A 14,539-nucleotide genomic window follows, 5' to 3' on the forward strand; every position below is an offset into this window, starting at 1 on the left:
CTGCATATCAAACAAAATAAACGAATGTTTTTATTTGATTTGACAAATTTCGTTTTTATGAGAATTTTTTTAATAAATACTTTTTTTTTTATTAACTGAAGCCTTTACAAAAGAGATAAAACCGACGAATAAGAAACAAAACTCATTAGGAAAAAAAATATTTTATCTTTTATTCTTTTTTTATGGAATATATAGAATTTCCAAAAAAGTGGCTACTAGACGGTATTCAGATACAAATTAGATTTCCTTTTCATCTGAAACCTTGGCACAGATCTAAGCTACGATCCACTAAAAAGGATCCAATGAAAAAAAAAAAGGGACCTTAGCTTTTTAACAATTTTGGGAACGGAAGTGGAATTGCCCTTTTTTCGCGTTACCCGAAATCCATTTGCCTTCTTTCATTCCATTTTAACGAAACTAAAAACTAAAAAAAAAATGGCAAAATCATTTTTTTCAGGTTCTCGGGATTTTAAATGCAAGAACAAAATTGTTTATAAATTTTTTAAAAGAAAGAGCAAAATGGATCATCAAAATTTTTCTATTTATAAACGAAAAAATAAAACAATTCCCAACTTTAGTGCTACTTACATTCCAAAAAATCGTTGGACTTAAATTAAGTCAAAATCAAAACGATTCAACAATGAGTAAGAAAAATCCAACGATTTACAAATCAAATACTAGAATAAACTCTATTAATTGGACAAATTCTTCATTGAAAAAAAAAAAAAGATATAAATGCTAAACGAAAGACAATCATTAAAAAAATGAAAAAAATGGCCAAAGAAAAGAAAAGGGGGAGTTTAACAGCAGAGAGAAATATTATTTCGAAGAAAGCAAGTTTTTATGCTAAAGAATTAGCATTAAAAAAAAATATTTGGCAGATATTACAAAAAATAAATCCTCTATTAGCTTATAAGTCACAAAATCCTCTATTAGATGACAATTCGAAGCATTATTTTTTAAATACTCTCATGGAGAGGGTATACCTAAATATCTTTCTGTGTATCATTTTGATTTGTAGCATTGATGTACAACTTTTTCTTGAATCAAAAACAAAAAAAAAGTCTATTTACAATAATGAAGAAAATGTGGAAAGAACTGATCAAACAAATAAAAGTCTAATTTACTTTATTTCGCTTCTCAAAAGATCTTATGATCTTAGGAATACGAATTCCCATAAATTTTGTGACGTATCGTCATTGTCACAAGCATATGTTTTTTTTAAATTATCCGAAACCCAAGTTATTAACATATATAAGTTAAAATATGTTTTTGCATATCATCGAAAATCCCCTTTTCTTAAGAATGAAATAAAAGATTATTTTTTTGGAATACAAAGAATATTTTATTTAAAATTTATATCCAAGAACCCCCCCAATTCTCTAATGAATCAATGGACAAATTGGTTGTTAAAGAGTCATTATCAATATGATTTATCTCAGAGGAGATGGTCTAGATTAGTGCCACAAAAATGGAGAAATAGAATCCATAAACGTCATGTCATTCAAAATAAAGATTTAAAAAAATGTGATTCATATGAAAAAACCAGATCAATTCCTTACAAAAACCAACAATTAGGCTCATTAAAAAAAAACACACAATATGAATATGATCTTTTTTCATATCAATCCATTAAAGATAAGAAAGACTCATATATTTCTAGATATGAATCATCATTCCAAGCAAATAAAAAAGAATTTCTTTCTTATAATTACAAAACATGTAAACAAAAACGATTTGATCCAACGAGCGATATCTCTATAAAGAGATATATAGCAAAAGATTACATTATAGATATGGAAGAAAATCTGCATAGAAAACATTTAGATTGGATGCTAATAAATAAAGAAATATTAAATCATTCCATACCGAATGAAGATTTTATTAAGGCATATACGAATAACCCGTGGATCATACCAATCGAATTCCTTTTTTTCAATTTAGAAAAAAAAAAAGATGTTAGTGAAAATACAAAATTTACTGGAAAAAAAAAAAAAATAGTTTTTAGATCATCAAAAAAAAAAAAAATTGGAATTCGAGTTAGAGACTCGAAATCAAGCAAAACTATCACAGCAAGATGGACTTTGCCTAGGCTAAGAATGGACCAATTACTAAATCTTTGTGCTAAAAAGGGAAGGAATAAGGCAAGCAGTATGTTAATTTCTCAACTTTACCTTAAAAGAGTCCTTCCCCTGCCTGATCGATTAAACATATGCAAATTGTATACCACTTAATTATCTTATTTCCTCGATGAGGAAATAAGAATATTAAGGAACCCCCGGCTATTGGTAAAAGTACAACTATTGTTAACCAAGGAAAATAATTCGTGATAAAAATAAGATACAATTGGGCTAGAAAAATCCGCGCTCAAAATAGAAAGATAATAGGGCCTCATTGGTAAGTGCTACAAGATCTCGTACATTGGAACCCATAGTTATGGTTATGCACCCGAGTCCATTTATTAAATCTTAAGCAAAAATAGAATCTTTTTTTTCATTCACTGTATTGACATGAATTAAGAAATGAAATCATGTTTTAAGTCAAATTAGTCGTACCTTTAAAGTCCACTTCTTCCCCATACTACGAGAGAAAGGGAAAATGTGAAAACTACCATTAAAGCAGCCCAAGCAAGATTTACTATATCCATGTGAATTTTACCTCCTATCTCTATAAAAAATATCACTATGAAGGAATTATTTTACTATTGTTCACTAATTCTTGTTGTTTTTTTTTTGTATTAATCTAATCACTGAGAATACTAGAAACTATAATAACTATATATATATTTATTTAAATCGCTGGTACAGAGTCAAATGGGGATTCGATTCTGCACTAAAACCATTATATTAACACGAAACTATTCAATAAATTCTATTAGAACATCAAACAAGTTTTGATCAGATTTTTAGTAGAGTCGAAAAACATTACAGATAAATTCTTTTTTCCTCTCATTTTTTTAATTAAAAGGTCAAAATTCAATTCTCTTGTCGATCAGGCGATACCCGGATTTGAACTGGGAAAAAAGGATTTGCAGTCCCCCGCCTTACCGCTCGGCCATGCCGCCAAAACGATATATATATGAGAATACCCTCTTTTTCAATAATTCGTTAATTGAATTTGAAGAGTCATTTTGAATTATTCGATTTTTTAGGTCTTGAATCTTGATTAATTTTTTTTCTTTCGAAATTCATGGAAGAATAAATCGAGGAAAAACCTATGAATGGGACAGCTAAAAGAAAAGATCTCATGGTAGTCAATATGGGACCTCACCACCCATCAATGCATGGTGTTCTTCGACTTATTGTTACTCTAGATGGTGAGGATGTTATTGATTGTGAACCATTATTGGGTTATTTACACAGAGGGATGGAAAAAATTGCGGAAAATCGAACAATTATACAATATCTGCCTTATGTAACACGTTGGGATTATTTAGCTACGATGTTCACAGAAGCAATAACCGTAAACGGACCAGAACAGTTGGGAAATATTCAAGTACCCCAAAGAGCCAGCTATATTCGAGTAATTATGTTGGAATTGAGTCGTATAGCTTCTCACCTATTATGGCTGGGACCTTTTATGGCGGATATTGGTGCACAAACCCCTTTCTTCTATATTTTTTGAGAAAGAGAATTAATATATGATCTATTCGAAGCTGCGACAGGTATGAGAATGATGCATAATTTTTTCCGTATCGGGGGAGTCGCGGCCGATCTACCTCATGGTTGGATAGATAAATGTTTGGATTTCTGCGATTATTTTTTAACAGGGGTTGTTGAATATCAAAAACTTATTACGCGAAATCCCATTTTTTTAGAACGGGTTGAGGGAATAGGCATTGTTAGTGGAAAGGAAGTAATTAATTGGGGTTTATCAGGACCGATGCTTCGGGCTTCCGGAATACAATGGGATCTGCGTAAAGTTGAAAATTATGAGTGTTATGGAGAATTTGATTGGGACGTTCAATGGCAAAAAGAAGGAGATTCATTAGCTCGTTATTTAGTTCGAATTGGTGAAATGGTGGAATCCATAAAAATTTTTCAACAGGCTTTGGAAGGAATTCCCGGCGGACCATATGAGAATTTAGAAATCCGTTACTTTGATAGGGAAAGGGAACCAGAATGGAATGATTTTGAATATCGATTCATTAGTAAAAAACCGTCTCCGACTTTTAAATTGCCGAAACAAGAACTTTATGTAAGAGTTGAAGCCTCCAAAGGAGAATTGGGGATTTTTCTAATAGGAGATCAGAATGGTTTTCCTTGGAGATGGAAAATTCGTCCACCCGATTTTATCAATTTGCAAATTCTTCCTCAATTAGTTAAAAGAATGAAAAAAAGAATATGCATCTCTTTGGATTCCAAAATGAAATAGAAATAAAAAATATTTGATAATAAATGAAAAACTACGAATTTTTTGTTCCATTTCATAATAATTATTATTATTACTCAAATAATAATTTCATCTTTTATTATTTTAGATTATAGAATCGTTTGCTTTAATTAACTGACAGAGACGTATCATATATCCATTATTTTTATTATTCAATTATATAAATAAAATAGATATATTTATTGAATTGATATATCAATACGCACTTTAGAGATCGACATGGATTACTTGTAATCCCTTCATTCATTATTGCCAAATCAATTGAAAAATGAATCCATCAATACAAAAGAAATTAAATAAAGAAAGAGTCTTTTTTTTTATCTTTTTTTTATTTAATCGTTTTTTATATTATACTTAGAGATCCTAATAAGGATCTAGATCATTAACAAGATTTGAATTTTATATGTATATATGGTCCGTAAAAAAAAATCCCTAAAGATTTATCACATTTTATTTTCTCCCATATCTGAGCAACTCGTAAGTTGAGTAAAATAATCCAAAAAGAATTTCAAATTATTTTTTTATTTCTAGTTTCTAGAATATTTATATTTCTTCTTTCTATTCTAAAATAGAATATTTATTCAGTTCTATTTCGAAATATTTAATAATTTAAAATAAAGAATTAAAAAAAGATATTAATAAAATAATTAAAATTATAATAATAAAAAGTTCAAAGTTAAAGTTCTTAATATTTACATTTACAACATTAAATAGACTCTAATCAAATAATATTCAAATTAGATCTATATTATAATGTAAAAAAAATATTTATGTTATAGATTGAATGAACAAAATAAAATACAACAAAAACAATACCAAAAAGTTATTGAAAAAAATTGAAAACAAAGATTCTTTTTAGTTTAGTAAAAAAAAATAGGAAAAAGATTCATTGTATTTTATTGTTAGGTATAGTTATGCTTTTTTCCGTCGCGCTGTCGATCGATCAAATAAATAATAATAAGAGTTTCATCTATCAATATGTGTGGTCTTGGACTATAAATAATGATCTTTCTTTAGAATTTGGTTACTTGATCGATTCACTTACCCTTATTATGTTAATATTAATCACTACTGTTGGCATTTTGGTTCTTATTTATAGTGATAATTATATGTCTCACGATCAAGGATATTTGAGATTTTTTGCTTATATGAGTTTGTCCGCTAGCCCGATCATGATTTTCTTACCCCCAGAGGTAAGGGTCCTTACCTTTTTGGCCGGTTGTGGGCGAGGAGGGATTCGAACTCCCGACACCGTGGTTCGTAGCCACGTGCTCTAATCCTCTGAGCTACAGGCCCCATCCCGTCTCCACTGGATCTGTTTTCCGGAGTACCCTAAAACTAAAAAAAGGGAACCTTCCCTCTCCCCAGCCATTTCATTTCGGCTTAAGAAGATGTGAAAGCGCCTCTCTCTCTCTATAAGAACGGTGCGTTCCGAGGTGTGAAGTGGGCGAGAAGGGATTTCATAATTGGGGTTTTGAATAAGACGACCTTTTTCATTTTGAATTCTTATTACTTTTTCATATTGAAAAAGTAATAAGAGAGGTCTTAAGCTTTTTATCATCCTGGCGCCGAGCTATTTTTCCGCAGGACCTCCCCTACAGTATCGTCACCGCAGTAGAGTTTAACCACCAAGTTCGGCATGGATTGGTGTGGTTCCTCTATGCCTAGGACACCAGAATATCGAACCATGAACGAAGAAAGGCATGAGATAAAAGCATATTGGCTATTCATTGTGAGGCCCTAATTCTTGACTGGAGGGGACACCAAAGGCCTCTGCCCTTCCATCCCTTGGATAGATAGAGGGGGGGCAGAGCTTTTGGTTTTTTCATGTTGTCAAAGAGTTGAATTATTAATATTTAATTAGATTAGGACCGGCATCTTTGCGCAATATACTATATGTAAAATTATCTAGCACATGTAAAAAAATGGGTTCTATCTCAAATTTTTTGTCTAATGTCAAGATATATTAAGTTATTTGGTAACTAATACATGAAAATTTATATTCAAATAAAAGTATAAAACATAACAATAGCATGAAATTACATGTAAATGTTTTGTTGAAATTTGTATATGATGTAAAACCATGTATTAATAAGCATTAACAGATATTATTATAAGTAAAATTTAAACTCTTGATTTAGTATGTTTTTTTTTTTTGTATTGCTTGATTTAGGTTTGGTTTAGTAAAGCTTTTTGAAGAAATGCTTGTGTTTTTTAAAAGCATAAACTCTTTATTTTGTGTTTGGTAAATCAAAAACACTATATACTTGTGTTTGCAGTTTTTAAAAGATCGGAGTACTTTTGAAAGTAACTAAGGCGGAACTTTTTAAAATTGACTTGTGCTCTTCAAAAATTAAAAGTCTAATATAATTATAACCTCATATATTAACTAATTTTTAAATTTAACGCTTAAATTTATGTCTTTTATAGTATTTTTAAATTTTAAAAATTATTTTATCAAACGTAATTGTTGACATCAAATTATAATCCACAAAGACTGTATATAAAGAAATTTTAAACGAGATAAACATATTTTCAATATCAAAATAAGATAACACATTTTACGAAGACATGTTTAGAACCACATACTCATATTAGATTTAAATATTATGGTACAAAGAGAGAAGTATCACATGCAATGCAAGCATAGAATAATCTAAAAAAAAAAAATTAAATGTCAAATGTCAAAGAGGGTGAAATAGAAAGTTTAAAGAAAAATTTAAAACATAATAAAAAAAAGGGCTAAGTTATATATGCATGTCACTTGAAAAAAAAAATGATGTGCCACAACAGAAAAAAAAGATAGAAATAGCAATAAGTACCGTAGAATAAATTTTAACCTCTACCTTAATTCTATTTGTGGTTTTAAAACTTTTAACACAAATATTATTTATATTCCAAATCATCTCATTCGAATTTGATTTGACTCCACCCGCAAAAAATAAAATTATTTTCACTCAAACATAATATTTAATCTTTACACATTTTATGGTATCAAAGATTATTTATATACTATTAACAATTTGAATTATTAACTGATACTAAGTATATGTACAAAAGGAAAAAAAATTTATGTTTAAAGCTCTATCTCCTCATCATATACATATATTTTTTATTAACATGCATATGATATAAAAAAAATATAGATAAACAATAAAAATATTAAACAATGTAAACAATGGATATATCGAATGTTCAATTCATTAGGTATGTAGATGATTATCCTAATATTAGGTGGATAATTTAGAGTTGTAGTGTGTTCCTAAAATTATTGTTTAATAATATATATTCATCGTATACCATTATCTTCAGGAAAAGTATGAGGAGACAATAGTCTTATTGTACAATGGATACAATGGGGTTTAATTGAAATTAAAATTAAATTATGGATAATTAATTAATTTTAAATTTTTTTAATTTAAAATTTAAATAATTAAAAATTAATTAAATAAACTCTAATTAAAAACGTAGAAATCCTTTCCTTTCTCTCACGCTCCCATAGCCGCACAAAAATTCTTCCCTATTCTCCCTCTCTCACTCCCACTCCCACAACCGCGTCTACACTCCTCTTCATTGTCATCGTCACCGAACCACCCAGCGTGAAGCCCTATCTGTCCTCCTCAGCCACACCTAGGGCTGGAAGTGAGCCGAGCTGAGTCGAGCTAAACCAAGCTCAAGCTCGGCTCACAAAAATTGAGCTTGGCTCACGACTCGACTCATTAACAATCGAGCCTATTTTTTAAGTTCAAGCTCGACTCACCAAAAGCACACGAGCTGGCTCGAGCTCACGAGTTGGCTCAAATAATAGAAACATAAATACATAATCTATAATTCTATATCAATAAATTATAAATTTTTTTTATTTATGTCCTACATCAAAATTATATGTAAAAAATAAATATAAAATTTTAAATAATTAAAATCATTAATATATATAATTATATATTACTATTTCATATGTATATATATAATATTAAAAATATAGATTAAATGCATATAGGATATGTGTATATATATATCGAATCAGCTCACGAGCTAATGAGCTGAGCTTATCCAAGCTCAAGCTCGGCTCATTTAATTTATGAGCTCAATTCCAAGCTCAAGCTTGGCTCACTAGCTCACGAGCTTAGCTTATCGAGCTATTAACGAGTCGAGCTCGAGCTAGCTCATGAGCTGGCTTGACTCACTTCCAGCCCTAGCCACACCAACCCTCTTCTCCTCTCTCCGCGAACCAGACCTTCACACTTGCTCCTGCTTCGTCACCGCCAGCAACCTCAGGGCCACCGAACCCTAGCTCCGGCCCTTTGCTCTGTTCCACCCTGTCTCACTCTCCAACACTGAACCAGTAGAACAGCCAAAGCCCCCTGAGCTCAGCCAAGTTTCGACGCAACAGAGGACAGTCCCTGTTTCTCCTCCTTCCAGCGAGCATGGAGACGCACTCTGGCTGTCTCCACCACCGCTGCAACCTCCATGTTTTTCTTAATTTTTTACTCTGTTATTCTGTACAGATTTTAAACAAACTCAATTTTTTAATTCCTTTATTTCAGTTTAATTTGGTTTAGTTTTGATTAGAATTCAGTTTTAATTTTCAATCAATTTCATGATTAGTTCAGCTTAGTTTTTTATTTTCTTTTAGTGGATTTAGGTTGTATGATAGGATTAGCTTAGGTTATTAGGTTTTGAAAAGTGTTTGGATTGAATTGTATTGCTGGAAATTGTTGCTGAATTCGTTTGAGCTGAAAGCGTTGAAATTGTTGATTGCTATAACTGTTGCTGGAATTATTTGAAAATGGTTAACTGTATTCATGATTTGCTGTTTTGTGCTGAATTAATGGAGAATTGGCTGTTGAGATCGTGTGAAAAGTGTTTGATTGTGTGGAGATTCACTGCTTTACTGTCTGATTTCATGAATATGTTGCTGAAACTATTTGGTTAATTGTGTTGAGAAATTGCTGACGATTTTGTTGAGAAATTGGAAATATTCTGAGTTTACTGACAGTTTTTTTTGAAAAAATGCTGCTGAAAGTACTTGAAACTATTCTGAGTTTGCTGATTGAATTAATGGAATATGCTGCTGAATTCATTTGAACTGGTTTAATTGACTTTATATTGCATTAATGGAGGAAAGTTATAACTCAAGTCTGCCCGGTGCTACGCGAAAAAAAAAGTGAAAACAGTCAAAAACCTTAGAAAAATATTAGAATTCGAAAATAGGGCATTAATTTTGAAGGTTTGGCCCGAAGTTGGGCCAAACGAGCTAAAAACGCTAACGAGTTAGACCGGGCCCAAGTTGGACCCAAGCCCAACATATAAAAGGGTCCCTTAGTGAACCCAACTCAACACACAACACTTAAACACACTCACATCAGCTGAAAGGGGGAGGAAAAGATGAAAACCCCATTGATACTATTCATTTTCATCTTCTCAAACTCATATCTTGAGCTATAGAGCTCCGATCGTCGCACCGTTTGCGGCTACGTGTTCCTTGTGAAGAGCTCTACAAAATCAATCCAAGAAACTGGTAAGGAAAGCTCGAATCTCTCTCAGTTCTTCTCTTCAAAATTTTGAAAATTTAGGGCTTTTGATTAAGTGAGTTTTTGTGATTTTGGATGTTTAGGTTCACTCTAATCCTTACTTAGCATTGGATTTTGGCTACCAAAGCTATTGGGAGAGGTAAGAGGTATTGAACTCTTGTGAGATTATGTTTATATGGAGCCTTAGGTTGATTTGTGATGGTTTATGCATATATAGTTTGATCATTGTGAGTTTAGAGGCCTTTGGTGATTGATGGTGGCTTGGGTTGTGTTGGAAAGCTTGTTGGTGATCAATTTGTGCTCATTTGGGGTTTTGGTGCATATAAGGAATCGGCCAAAGTATGGTTTCGATTTTCTCTATGTAGTATATAATATTCATGAACACTTAGGCTAGTGACCCATAGGATAGGTTTGGATTTAAATGGTTGTTGAGTTGTTGAATGATGGTATGTAATGATTTATGATGAATTGATGATTTTTTTTTTAGTTTGATTATGATGATTGATAAGGATATGATGAAGATGAATGATTATGTGAAGTTGAGATGTGAATTGTGTTGATATATGTGATATTGATGTTGATGATTTGGTAATGTGGTTGGAAAAGTAGAATGGGATTTGATTGTGGTATTGCACATTTGGTGTTGATGATAAAGTTGCATAAAATGGTGAATTTTGACCCAAGAGGACAGTTTGTGTTGTAAATGGAAGTGTGGTATTGATCTAGTTGGATGTGGTTGAGAATTTGGTAAATTGAGTATAGGTGAAAATTTGATAAAAAGAAATTTTGGTAAACTTTGTCTGATCATAAATTTTTTTTCGGTTTTCAAAATTGGTTGAAAATTGTATGAAATTAAAGCTTATTGAAAACTCTTCAAATCGATATAAAGTTTGTAAAATTTAGAATTTTGTAGAGGAAGTTATGATCATTCAAAGATTGGTGTAAAAATTTGAAATTCTGCAAAGTTGTAGAATTTTGTGATTTATTGTATGGGTGCATGCACACCTCTGCGAAAATTTTAACCTGTGCGCACGCACACGCAGAGGCAGGCAATCTGTTCACAGCACTAGCACAGCTTGTGCGTGCACATACCCAATGAGGAATTGCAACCTGTGCGTACGCACAGCCCTGTGCACACGCACATGTTGGGAAGGCTAGTCTGTTGAGGGCGCTAGCACAGGTTGTGCGAGCGAACAGACATTATAAATTTTGGTACCTGTGCATACGCACACCTCTATGCGTTCACACACTTTTTAAAACTTCTTCTGGGCGTGCGCACACACACCCCTGTGCGTACGCACACGCCCTGTCTCTCAATTTTAAACTTTGTTTTCAACTATTTCACCTTCCCAACAAGATTGTAAGCTTCTATAACACCATTTTAAGATTCTTGGACATAATTTTGGGCATGAGAACATGGGAAATAATCTAAAGGTTTTAGTTGATGATTATTATGAAAAATTAGAAAACGGAAGCTTAGGTTTCGGGTGTACTGAGGATGTGTTTGACGGTATGTGAAGAATGATTAATATATGAGATGAGAACTGATGAACTATTGAGTTCAGAACTGAATTGTAAGTTGACAGTAGTTGAGATGAGTCGAGGACTCAGAATGGAAATGTTGATGTAACAATGGTTGAGATGAGTTGAGGACTCGAATGTGCAATGATAAATCATTGATGTAGTGAGAATATTTTCTGAAAAACCACTGAACTACTGTTTTATGTTGAGATTATGAGATGCTATGCGCCCGGCAGGAACGGCGGTTGGATCCCGCTTGTCGAGGTAGCAGCGGCGGTGTAAGGACGTTGGTTAAATCCCGCTTGCGTTGAGATGTGAGGTCTGAGGTAAGAGTATCCCGCTCACATCCCTTCAGATCAATAGAGCGTGCAGGCGCAAAACCCTGAACAGTGATCCGAGCACTATATCTCGGGGGTTTCCAATGATGATTCCGAAGGGCGACATCTCCATAGAGATGTGTCGGATTGGCAGTTGAACCGACAATGTGATATCACAACCAATAAGGCAGGCATTCATCATATGCATTTTCTATCTATTTGCTTGTTTTGCCGACTTGTAATTGTATGCCTAAATGAATACCATGCCTAGTTGATTACTTGAATTACTTGCCTTATATGCTTCTACTTGTGTTTTACTTGCATTGCAATTATTTGTGATTTCTACTGGGATTGAGGAGGTTCGGAAGGCGGTGGCGATGGGATCGCATGGAGGATAGGTTGGTGAAGGCTGTGAGACAGCGGTGTTTGGTTAGAATAGAAATCCCTTAAAATAGAGTACCCTGTTTAGTTATGTTAAGAATTATATGATTATGCTTTATTGTTTTAGTATGCTTTAAGATTGAATCTTGTGATGGATATGAAGTCTAGGATTGCCTTTGGCGTCCCGGGGTCTTATATCCTACATCACTGGGCACTGTTACCATACTGAGAACCTCCGGTTCTGATACCATATTTCTGTTGTGTTTTTCAAATGCAGGTTGCAACCCACTTCGGTGAGTTGCTTGGATGGTGAAAGAAGCGGAGGATCCGGATACCTTTTTCGAGTCTTTTGTTTATTTTGTTTATACATCTCTCACTTTTGTATTTTGTTTTACCTAGAGACTTGTATTTGAGAGAACAAAACTTGTATAAGCTGTTTTTACTGTCTGTTTTCATGTATGGTCTGTATATAGCTAGCTAGCTTAAACTCCGCGAGCCGTGTCTAGATTCTTATGATATTATACTATGATATTTTGTTATACTGTATCTATTTCTTGTGCTTTAAGTTAGTAGCTTCGCTATTACGTTTTGCGCTTTTCAAATCCTATTTTTGAGCTATATTCTTCATCGGGCTTCTAGATTATATTAATTCTTTCTATATATTATATGTATGAGCTTAGAACTGTCGCAACCTTTGATTAACCTTTACTTTACGACACGAGACAAAACTTAGGCTAATTAGAGTGTTACAACATACACCAGTGATTTATTTTATTTGATACTTTTTCCATAGTGGAGGCACAAACAAGGATCGACGAGATTGGGTTGGTGTCACAATCAGTCAGCTCAACTCATCAACACCCAAACTTGTAAGGGCTGATTTTACAAACACAATCTTATTCTTATCACATTCAAATTTAAAATGTTATACGGAATATCTAGTTATAGCAATTTATAAACATACTATAACTTAACATTTGCAAACAGAATTCAGCTATCCAAACAAAAGAACATGAGTATAAACCTTTTGAAAGGAAGATACATATTGCATAAACGAAAAAATATCCAACCCATGATATAAAACAAAAAGAGAGTAAAAACCCCAATCTATAATAAAAGAATCATACAGTTAAAATTCCGATAAATGTTGTTAAACCTCCAACAAATCTGTTTCAAAAAATCAAATTTTTTATGCTAAAATTTCACATAATCAAATTCAGACCAAAGTTCAATTAGGAAAAAAAAAAACTTATTTATCACTAACTTACCCTTTTGCGAAACTACCAAACCACAAGGAAGAATATCAACTAGGGTATCCAAGAGCAATCAATCAAAGTACACAGAACCCACAAATGAAACATTCAGTTGATATTTATCAAAACGACCAGTGATTCATCACAATTTACGAATATCTCATACTACTACCAGTACTAGTACCTGAAGTATCCAACATAATATACAACACAACAAATACCTCCAATCCCTAAAAAATCATCGAAAACACTATAAAAACATCATGTCCAAACCCTTTTTCAAAAACCTGAAGAGGAAATCAGAAGCAACATCTAAATACTTACCAATCAATGAGATGAAGAGAGGTTTCCAGGCTGGAGCAGTGGCTATCCAACGGCGTTCAACAGAGCTGCACCAGGAGGCTTCAACGGCGCTGCCAACACCGGCATGCAGCAGCAGCGGCGCGCCTTCTGTGAGCAGGAGAACCTACTCGTTCGACAAACCTAGGTGGGAGCTCGTCACCGCGACCGAGATTGAGGAAGCTACAAGGGGACGGGAGAGTCGCGCCGTTCTGGTACGTTGGGTGGAGGCGCAGTGGGCGGAGGCATGGCATCAAATGAAGTCAGAGACGAGGTTTTCCCGATGCTCCTGGTGTTCTGGCGCGGCCGTGGATGGTTTCAAAATCTGATGCAATAAAAGAGTGAAAGGAAAGGGTAGGGTTTTGGGCAGGGTGAATTTTGTTTACCCTGCGTGAATTTTGGGATTCGGCTGAAGTGAAGTGGGCTTTCGGATCCCGGCCCAGGAGCATTTGGATGGTTTTTAGCTGGAATCCTCTTGGTTTTCTAGTATTATTGTTATTTTATTAGGCCAATTTTAGAGCTTATTATTCACATTATTCACAAAAATTATTGTCTACCTAACAAAGTCCATATGATATATTAAGAATATGGATCGAATGGATAGAATTAATTTGTCATCCGAATTTAATCTTACTCATTACAAATGAGGTTGTAAAACCACTTCAACTAAGGAGTTAAAGTGGATTAGATACCCGCGAGAACGGATGGTGTTGTCTACCCTAAAAATATATTAAATATTTAAAAAAGATTGTAAAACTACCTGATTAATTTTATATAATAAAAGTAAGTTAAAATGAGTTAA

Source organism: Arachis ipaensis, chromosome B07 (assembly GCF_000816755.2).
Source record: "Arachis ipaensis cultivar K30076 chromosome B07, Araip1.1, whole genome shotgun sequence".
Classification (NCBI taxonomy): Eukaryota; Viridiplantae; Streptophyta; class Magnoliopsida; order Fabales; family Fabaceae; genus Arachis; species Arachis ipaensis.